We start from the raw sequence: 10744 nt of genomic DNA, 5'->3' as shown, positions 1-10744 counted from the left end.
TCTTAATGCAGTGAAGACCAGATTTTTAATTAAATAACCTTTTAGAAAATTAGTCTCATCTGAGAAGTGTTATTTTCATGTCTCCGGAGTAGTTGAGAGCCTCTATAAAATGATTACTGTTCAAAGCTATTGAAGAGTCTGCTTCGACTCTGCTTTGCTTTTACACTGAGATGTTTAATTTTTCCCCCCTGTAATTATTCCCTTTTCTTTCTTTACAATAATCCAGTACATTTATAAAATTAGATGTCATTTACATTTCAAGAACAAATAGTAGTGTGACCTTTAATCAAAGGACATTTCTTATCACATGGTATTGCTTTCTGCTTTCCTAATTTCCTATAGTCATTAAGCAACTGGTAAGTCAAGGACCATCTGTACTTCTTTCATATACAGTATGTAACTCCCTTTTCTAGTCAACCTACATTTATTTAATTTCATTTATTTATTAATCAGATTTCATCCTACACATCTCATCTGCATGACTCATTTCTTTGGCACTCTATCATTCCTAATCTTTTTCATCTTGCTTTACCACTGAAGTCTATCATTAGAAGAGAATGCAGGGTATGAATATTATCATTGACTTGGCAGTTCCTTATTTAATCATAATTACCCATTACTGTTCATACAATGTAAGTTTATTTTCCTCTTGACATATTCATTCTTGCAACAATTTTGTTTTTCCTTACAACAACATGTACACTTATGTGTAATTACTTTTTTTAAAGAAACATTTCTTCAGAACAAACATCAAACTACCTGTCTTGTTGATGTCTTGATACTCCATCCATTTCTCCCTCATTAATAAATAGCCATTCAAAATGTCATGTCTTTTACTCCCCCCCCCATTGATGTATGTAGCCTGCTTGCCGCATGCTACCCAAGTGATCAGAACCCATGACCACATGTAGAGAGGGCTCTCTGTCACGTGCACAAAGGGAGGGATTGCAGCCTTTCCCCTGTTGATGGCTGAGAAAGGTTGGTGATTTTACAATAAAGAGCAGGTGAGATCCCCACCAAAGTTTGTGAACCAAGGCTGAGAAAAGCATGAGATTTCTATATCATCATTCTCCACAACATAATAATGTACAACATAGAACAATAGTGTTGGAAGCAGAGGTGGTATTCAGCCGGTTCTGACTGGTTCTGGTGAACCGGTAGAGTAAATTTTGAGTAGTTCGTAGAACCCGCAAATGCCACCTCTGACTGGCCTCGCCCCCCGATCTATTCGATTCCTCCCAAGTCCCAGCTGGGTGTTCTTTTGTTGCCCTGCAAAGGAGAACAGACCTGGGAAGCAGGTTATTGGGGTGGGGAGCGAATGGGGATTTTGCAGTAACCTTCCTCTGGAGTGGGGATTTTGCAGTATCCTTCCCCTGCCACAGCCACCAAGCCATGCCCACCAAGCCACGCCACAGAACCGGTAGTAAAAAAAAATTGAATCCCACCATTGGTTGGAAGGGATCTGATCAAGGAGAGGTTCAACCTAAAAATGAGAAATTTTCTGACAGTGAGAACAATCAACCAATGGAAGAGAAGTTGCCTTCGGAAGTGGTGGGAGCTTCATCACGGAAGCTTTCAAGAAGAGACTGGATTGCCATTTGTAAGAAATGGTGTAGGGTCTCCTGCTTGGGCAGGAAGATGGACTAGATGACGTTAGTTCTAGGTTTCATCTCTCTTTGATTAGTTTCTGTCCATTGTGTCTTCTTCTCCCCTCAAGTGCTTTGGAGAATAGGCTGTCTCCCTCTTCTCAGTGACAGGGACATAATGGAAGATGCTATCATATCATCCCTATTCCCCTTCAGTAGATTAGACATGCCTAGTTCCTTCAGTCATTCATCATATGATGTCATTTTGGTTATCTTGGTGACCAGAAGTGGATGCAGTATTCTAAATAGGGTTTCATCAGTGCAGTATAAAATGGAACTTTGTTTTTTTCTCTTTTTTATCAACTTAACAATTGTTGATTAAAAAAAGACAAAAATGTCTGGCTCATGGATGTTGCAGAGCCTAGAGAAAGCAGAATAGATGAGAAAGAAAAATCACAAAACAAAACAGCTGCAAATAAAAGTAGAACGGCTGTGGGAAAATGAAGCAAAGATAGTACCAACAGTGCAATCCCAAAACTTTTGGGACATCACCAGAGGTTGAACACCAGAGATTGGCGTTGGGAAAATCCCCAGTAATCCATTGTAAAATATAGGTTTACTTGGAACAGTTTATTGCGCTGATACCTTTAACACTATCAAACAATAACGTCTGCCTATCCCAAATCCTTGGGAAGGACTTGGCAAGTGGACAAAAATGACAAATCTATTGTAAATGACCAACAATGATAGCTTACTACATTTGTATGCTGCTCAGCTCCCAGCAACTCCCATTAAAGTTGGGAATCTCCAACTTTAAGGTAATTGAAGCAAGATAAAACTACCTCAAGATGTATCTCTTTTTATAGAAAAATAAAACAAAGAGGCATATATTTATTCTAGGTCTGATTTCAGTATTCTCTAATGTCGTGCTCTTATTTCTCAGTAGAAGTTAAGAAAAAGCTTTTATTGCCATTTTAAGTTATATAAAATTACATTTTTTCCTGGTACAATCTTCTTTTCTACAATATTAATTTGGAACTTTCCATTAATTTTTTATAGAGATTTGGGACAATGGGGGCTAAATTGTAGCAAATTGAAGTTCTCTTGTTATTTGGCCTGAACATCAAATTTTCTTTTTTCTGTTATCTTTTTACTTAAGATGCCAGCTGGAACATTGTGGTTGTTTTCATTTTTATTCCATTTGTGGAAGGGTGCTTGATTAGTACTTTTCGTTCATTTACAAAACAGTAATTCATATATAACACAATCTTTAGTCTCCATTAAGATTGTTCTATATTTTCTCATTAAATCTAAATGATTGCTGATGAAAATTTTGCAATTAATTTTCTTTATTCATATATTATACAGGCTCTTTCAGCTCCTTTGCTTGCAGCAGTCATTCTCGTATTTTGTCCCATTTAGGCAATTGATCATTCTGCCAATCTTTCCCCCCCAAACTTCCCATCAGCTGTGAAAGTTGAAGGAGCTTCTTAAAAGAGATAAAGAGGAAAGGAGCTCAAGTTGGAACATTATTTAAAGAGATTGAAACTCAAGTGTCAAAAGCAAAGGGAAGGAAAGTAAAATTGGTTTATTTCATTAAATATACTAGTATATACACATACAGAGAGGGAGGGAGGGAGGGAGAGAGAGAGCGATTGTAGTTTCTGATAAGTTGTTGAATTTTTGCTGATGACTGATGATGAGGCTTTAAAGATTTGTTTATAGACTAGAAATGAATTGTGGTGCTACCAGAAGTGGTGATAAGTTATTGAAATTGTTATTGTTTGTACTTGTCTGAAGAATTGATATATCATGTAAAAAGCATGATATTTATATATCATGTAAAAAGCAAAGACAGATCTTGCCAAACAAATCTTACTTCATTCTTTGACAAAGTGACTTACCATGTTTTTCTCACTAAAAGACCCTCTGGACTATAAGACACACATTAACTTTAGAGGAGGAAAACAAGAAAAAAAAATCTGCCTCTGCCTCTCAGCATCCATCCAATATTCATCTGGCTAGCGTCCTTTCAGCAAACAGCAAACAGCCTGGTCAGCTTCAGCATGAATGGCAGCAGTGAATGGGTAGTAGCGTCGAACGGGCGGTAGTAGTGAACGGGTGGCGATGGTGAACGGACAGCGTCGAACGGGCAGCGGTGAACGGGCAGTGGCAATGGGGTGGCAGCGAATGGGTGGTGACAATGAACAGGTGGTGGCGAATGGGTGGCGGTGATCAGTGATCAGCAGTGAACAGGCAATGGTGAATGGTGGTGGTAGGCGGTGGCAGCAGCAATCCTCAAAGCTTAGAACAGCTAATCGGTGGTATTCCAGGAGGCCAATCCAACTGCCAATCGGCTGCTCGGCAGCGAAGGCTCCAGTGTTCCCTTTGCTGCCGCTGCACCAACCCCCTTCCCCCTCCCAATATTCACTCTATAAGATGCACAGACATTTCCACCCACATTTTTGGGGAGGAGGAGGGGATCTTATAGTTCGGAATATATGGTAATTAGTTACCAGAGAAATGCTGTGTACATACTATAGTTGGATTTCAGTAAGGCATTTGACAAAGTAGACTACAACCTACTTCTTAGTAAGTTAGAAAAATGTGGGTGGATCTGTAACTGGCTTAGAAACTACACTCAACATGTAGCCCTTAATGGAAGTACCTCTACATGGAGGGCGTACCCCAAGGTTCTATCTTAGGCACAGTACTCTTTAACATCTTCATAAACAATTTAGATGAGGGAAGGGGAACTCATCAAATTTGCAGATGACGCCAAGCCGACAGGAATAGCCAACGCTTGGCTCAAGAGCAGCAACTGTGAGAGGGATCTTGGACTCCTCGTAGACAACCACTTACATATGAGTCAGTGTGCAAAAAAAGCCAATGCAATCCTAGGTTGTATTAACCGAGTGATGGATCAAGATCACACGAACTGTTTATACCACTGTATAATACCTTGGTAAGACCACATTTGGAATACTGCATCCAGTTTTGGTTGGCACAATATAAAAAAGATGTTGAGACTCTGAGCAGAGAAGAGCAACAAAGATGATTAGGGGACTGGAGACTAAAACATATGAAGAACGGTTGCAGGAACTGGGTATGTTTAGCTTAAGAGAAAGAAGGACTAGGGGAGACATGATAGCATTATTCCAATATCTCAGAGGTTGCCACAAAGAAGAGGGAGTCAAACTATTCTCCAAAGCACCTGAGGGTAGAACAAGAAGCAATGGGTGGAAACTAATCAAGGAGAGAAGCAACTTAGAACTGAGGAGAAATTTCCTGACAGTGAGAACAATTAATCAGTGGAACAGCTTGCCTCCAGAAGTTGTGAATGCCCCAACACTGGAAGTCTTTAAGAAGATGTTGGATAGCTATTTGTCTGAAACGGTATAGGGTTTCCTGCCTAGGCAGGGGGTTGGACTAGAAGACCTCCAAGGTCCCTTCCAACTCTACTATTGTATTGTATTGTATGATTAGGAGACTTGGAGACTAAAACATATGAAGAACGGTTGCAGGAATCAGGTATATCTAGTCTAGGGAAAAGAAGGACTGGGGTGACATGATAGCAGTATTCCAATATTTAAGAGACTTTTACTCATGAGACCACCAGTGCAACATATCCTGCTGTTGGAAGAAACGTCCTTCTGGGTTCAGTTCCAAGTGGGGGAAAAGACATTGAAAACATGGAGGCCGCTTGGAAAGATGGTGTTTAATGGTGGACAGGACCACATAGTTTGAGGTCCTGGGGGGAAAAGTGATCATATGCTTCAAGGTGAAGAAGAAAAAAGGGGCACAGATGCTGAAAGTCCCTGGTTTTATGCCTCTGTTGGGTCCCGCCCAGGGGCCTCCCGCTCCTGTGCAATAAATGCACTCTTACTGGCTGTCAAGATTCCCATGGGGCCATGCAGGAGCTTTTCTTTGAATCCAAGTTTGGTTGCCTTGCTGGCTGATATAATTTTCCTAGGTGTCTTGTGGTGAGTTTCTGTTTGCTAGATGGCTCTGCCAGAAGGGGGTATATTTTTTTTATGTAGAATAGATTGGCTCAGGCGTTTAATTGCCCATTAACAAAGATTATTTGTCTATTATATCAAGCTATTAAGGGCTACTAAGAGTGAATCTGTTTCCTGTCTAAGAACATATTTCTCCATTTCTTACGCAGGGAAATATAATATTCTGCCTTTTTAATATTTCCCAAGATATTTCATTTTTCTAGGAGGGGGTGGGTTTTAACTTCCTACAAGAGCCTGCCACAAAGAAGGTCAACCTATTTTCCAAAGCACCTGAGGGCAGGACAAGAAGCAATGGGTGGAAATTACTCAAGGAGAGAAGCAACCTAGAACTAAGGAGAAATTTCCTGACAGTGAGGACAATTAATCAATGGAACAGCTTGCCTCCAGAAATTGATGGAATCACTGGACGTTTTTGAGAAGAGATTGAACAACAATTTGTCTGAAATGGTATAGCGTTTCCTGCTTGAGCAGGGGGGTAGGACTAGAAAACCTCCAAGGTCCCTTCCAATTCTGTTGTTGTTGTTAATTTATCAAATTTAGAAACCACTCATTTCCCACACAGAGTGACTCTGGGAGATGTACTAAATAAGTAAATACATATATTTTCTTCATTTCTGGAGGTGAACTAGATGCGGGGCTTAGGGATGGGGAGCACCTTTCTCTTTTAGGTGGTTTTCCTTTTCTCCCAGGCTGACTTCAGTTGGTGTTGATTGGGGGAGAAGAAATCATTGGCTCTAGGTGGTCTTTGCTTTGTGGGGCATCACAAAGTTCCATTTTTTTCTCCCCTCTTTTTCAACATCTCCATGAAACTGCTGGGTTAGCTTATCTGCTGGTCTGGGATTCGGTATCATCAGTATGCAGATGATCCTCAATTATATCTTTTGACCTCGGGTCAGCCAAATGAGTCTGTCAAGTTGTATCCCAGGACCTGTAGGCTGAATGGGTTTGTATAGAGAGGAACTGTCTGTGACTGAATTCTACCAAGATTGGATGACTGCGGGTGTTTGGACTGCCCAGATCTTTGGATATTCTCTCTCTGACCCATGGATGGAGTTGCATTTCCCCCTTGAAGAGTGTTGCACAACCTGGGTGTAGGAAGTTATCACCCAGCCCTCTCCCAGAAAAATGAAATATCCTAGGAATATTGAAAAGGCAGAATATTATATTTTCCTGGATGTGAAAAAGGGAGAAACACATTTTAAACACAAAGTAAATTCCTGCAGCTTCCGGCCCATCCCCACTTTGTCAATGGGCCATTAAGAAGGCCAAGCTAGTCCACTTTACATAATAAAGAGTTCTCCCCTTCAGCTCCAGAGGGATGGGTGTAGAGTTCTGGCAGTGACAATGAAGGCATGATAATATAAACCTTTACTCAACTGACCACACGGCAGCTGAACTCAATCAAACCTGAATTCAAACTCAACCTAGAGGGTTGCTCTTGCACAGGCCCATGGGAGTCTGGCAACCAATCAGAATACATTTCTTACACAGGAACAGGAAACAGATAGGTGGAGCAGAACAGATTATAAAAAGCCCTGCAAGCCACTTCTCTTCCCTTCTCTTCTTCTCCACCAACATTGAAGCATGTGATCACCTTTTCTGTTCAGGACTCAAGCCATGTGGTCCTGTCCACCATTAAAACCATCTTTCCAAGCAGCCTCCATGTCTCCAGTGTCTTTTTCCCCACTTGGAGCCGAACCCAGAAGGACATTTCTTCCAACATGGGTGTGTGTGTCTTCCTGGACTTATAGCTCTGTGAGCAGGGGGGGGGGGGGGGGGGCAGCTGTGACCACGAAGCCCTTTGCACAACTTTACACAAAGGCTGCATTTGCACCCTTTCCTAACTTAGGGAGCCCTTCAGACAGTTATTCACCTCTAAACTCTCCCGCCCTCAAAAACCTCATCCCTACTTCTTTCATAATCAACATTTACAAGAGAATAAGATTCAATTATCACCCAGTTATCGATTCTGCTGTTGTTGTGCATCCACAACCACTCAGATGACACCAATCCATATTTTGCTGTCCTTTCGTTTTTAATTTCAGCTGTGCCTTCACTTCCCTGCAGATGTTTATCAATCCCACTCCACAAAGTCAGACTCTCATCACTCAAATCTATCACATTTTCTGTCTTTCACTTGGCTTCATAATGACTCAAGATACGTTTTTTCTCTTGTTTTCATTTCATTCATTCATTCATTTCCTATCAGGTGGCCTTGTTACTGAGGAACAATAAGCCTCGGGGGTTGGAACAGCAGCTTTTATTTCAATATTTACCAGTTAGAGGACCAGTGATAACTTTTATTGTCTTTTTTTTTTACTGTGAGCACACAGGCCCACATTAAAAATAAAATTCTGTTGCCTGCTCTTCAAGAGACAGAGATATACACATATGTATATACACACATATACACATGCTATACTCTTTCTCTCTCACACACTCCCTTATCCCGCTTCTCCTCCTCAGGCTTGCCCCACAGAAGCCTCCCCTATCCTATCCCCCTTCACTTCCTCAGGCTTGCCCCACAGAAGCCTCTCCGTCTTTCTCTCCCTCAGACTCCTCTCCAAACTCCCAGCCAGCAAGTCGGATGAGTCACGCGCTGGCCACCCCCACATCCAGGTTTTTAGGTTGGGAGTGGGAGTATAATGTCTAATTCAGTGGTGAAACGCAATTTTTTTTACTACCGGTTCTGTGGGCGTGGCTTGGTGGGCGTGGCGTGGCTTGGTGGGCATGAAGTGGTGGCCATGGCAGGGGAAGGGTAGTGCAAAATCTCCATTCCCACCCCACTCTGGGGCATTTGCTGGTTCTCCGAACTACTCAAAATTTCCGCTACCGGTTCTCCAGAACCTGCTGGATTTCACCCCTGATCTAACTCCTTAGCATCAGAGCATGTTAATAATAATATATGAAATACTAATGCTGTGATGGTCATCTCGAGAAATCCTTTGTTACAGAGCACCTAAAAGCCAAGAGGAAATCCGTGCCAATTTTCAAGTTTGTAGGCTTTACAGTTCTGGATATTGCGTGAATCCTGCGTGAGTGTTTTTGCGTTTATACATATAGACACACACACACACACACACACATATATAAGAGGGACGCGGTGGCTCAGTGGCTAAGGCGCTGAGCTTGTTGATCAGAAAGGTTGGCAGTTCGGCGGTTCAAATCCCTAGCGCCGCATAATGGAGTGAGCTCCTCTTACTTGTCCCAGCTTCTGCCAACCTAGCAGTTCGAAAGCATGTAAAAATGCAAGTAGAAAAATAGGGACCACCTTTGGTGGGAAGGTAACAACGTTCTATGCACCTTCAGGGTTTAATCATGCCAGCTACATGACCACAGAAACGTCTTCGGAAAGCGCTGGCTCTTCAGCTTTGAAACAGAGATGACAGTGATAAGATAGATAGATAGATAGATAGATAGATAGATAGATAGATAGATAGATAGATAGATAGATAGATAGATAGATGATAGATAGAGATAGAGATATATTATATTTGTACATTTTGAATATGTAGCGATTGCACTTTAGCGTCACTGATTATTTGTTCATTAAAGAAAAGAAAATGGCTTCTACCTAAGGCTTTGTTTCAAGCGTCCCCATTGGTCCAGGGGGGAAAAAAAGTCAAAATGGAGGGCAAACCTCTGAAAAAAAACTATAAAAGTACTTGGAGATAAGGCTTCTCTACTGTAAATGTTGGATTTCATGACTGGAATTTCAGCCCAGTTGGAGGCAAACCACAATCTTTTAGTGGCAGCTTTGCCTGTGATTTTTTATGGTTTCTTTTCAAAAAAAGAGAAAAAAAAGAATGCTGATTGGTTTTCTGATAAGGCTTCTATTAGGAAAACCTCCCTCTGAGTCTCTGGAGAAAAAGCTGACCAGGGCAGGAACACAGATGCTACTCCACAGCACAGCTGCTTATGACCAATCCTGTTTCTGAGGAAACTGATTATGGCGACGAGCATGACTTGAATGCAAAGGAATGAGGAATAAATGATAAGAACCAAGAGAGAAAGATTTCCACTGAAAAATGGAAATGGCTAAACTGGCTCTATGTGCCCCCCCCTTCCATTAGACTACCCGAAATTACAAGTAGAAAAGGTATAAAAAATACAGGTAGTCCTTGACTTACAACCATCCATTTAGTGACCGTTCAAAGTTACAACTACACTGGAAAAAAGTGACATGATCGTTTTTCACATTTATGACTGTTGCAGCATCCCCATGGACATGTTCCGGGGTGCACTAGAAGGTCTCCTGTTATTCTGTTAATATTCTGTTAACATGATTAAAATTCAGATATTCGGCAACTGGAATGTATTTATGACAGTTGCAGTGTCCTGAGGTCATGTGATCACCTCTTATGAAATCTGACAAGCAAAGTCAATGGGGAAGTCACACTCGCTTAACAACCGGATTACTAACTTAACAATTGCAGCAATCCATTTAATAACTGCGGCAGGAAAGGTCATAGAATGGGACTAAACTCACTTAACAACTGTCTTGTTAGCAATATAAATTTTAGGCTGATTTGGGGTCGGAAGTCAAGGACTACCTATAGATTTGTTAAACTTCCACAAGTCTTAACACCCCTATTGTATTTATTGTATTTAAACTTCCCCTAAAGGCCCCATCACTTCAAGCAGCCTTCTCTATGGTGCTATCCAAATGTGTTGGATAACAATCAACCAATGGAAGAGAAGTTGCCTTCAGAAGTGGTGGGAGCTTCATCACTGGAGGCTTTCAAGAAGAGACTGAGCTGCCATCTGTCAGAAATGGGGTAGGGTGTCCTGCTGGGGTGGGGGGTGGGGTTGGACTAGATGACCTACAACTGTGATGACGAACCTATGGCACGTGTGTTAGAAGTGGCACGCAGAGCCATCTCTCCAGGCACACGAGCCGTTGCCCTTCTGGGTTCCGGCAGGCCGGACAGCTGGTCTTCACGCACGCGGGATTGCCAGAAACTGGAAGAGCAGCTGCTTGGTATGCATGTGGAATGCTCTTCCGGTTTCTGATGCGGGCATGCACACCAGCCAGCTGGCCTTGTGATTTCTGGTGTGCGTGCATGCACGAAGACCAACTGACTGTGCGCATGCACACACCGGAAACCAGAAGATCCTCTTCCTGGCATGCGCACCGGG

Source organism: Natrix helvetica (genome assembly GCF_964273705.1).
Source record: "Natrix helvetica genome assembly, chromosome: 1".
Lineage (NCBI taxonomy): Eukaryota > Metazoa > Chordata > Lepidosauria > Squamata > Natricidae > Natrix > Natrix helvetica.
Note: the sequence above shows the minus strand (reverse complement) of the source record.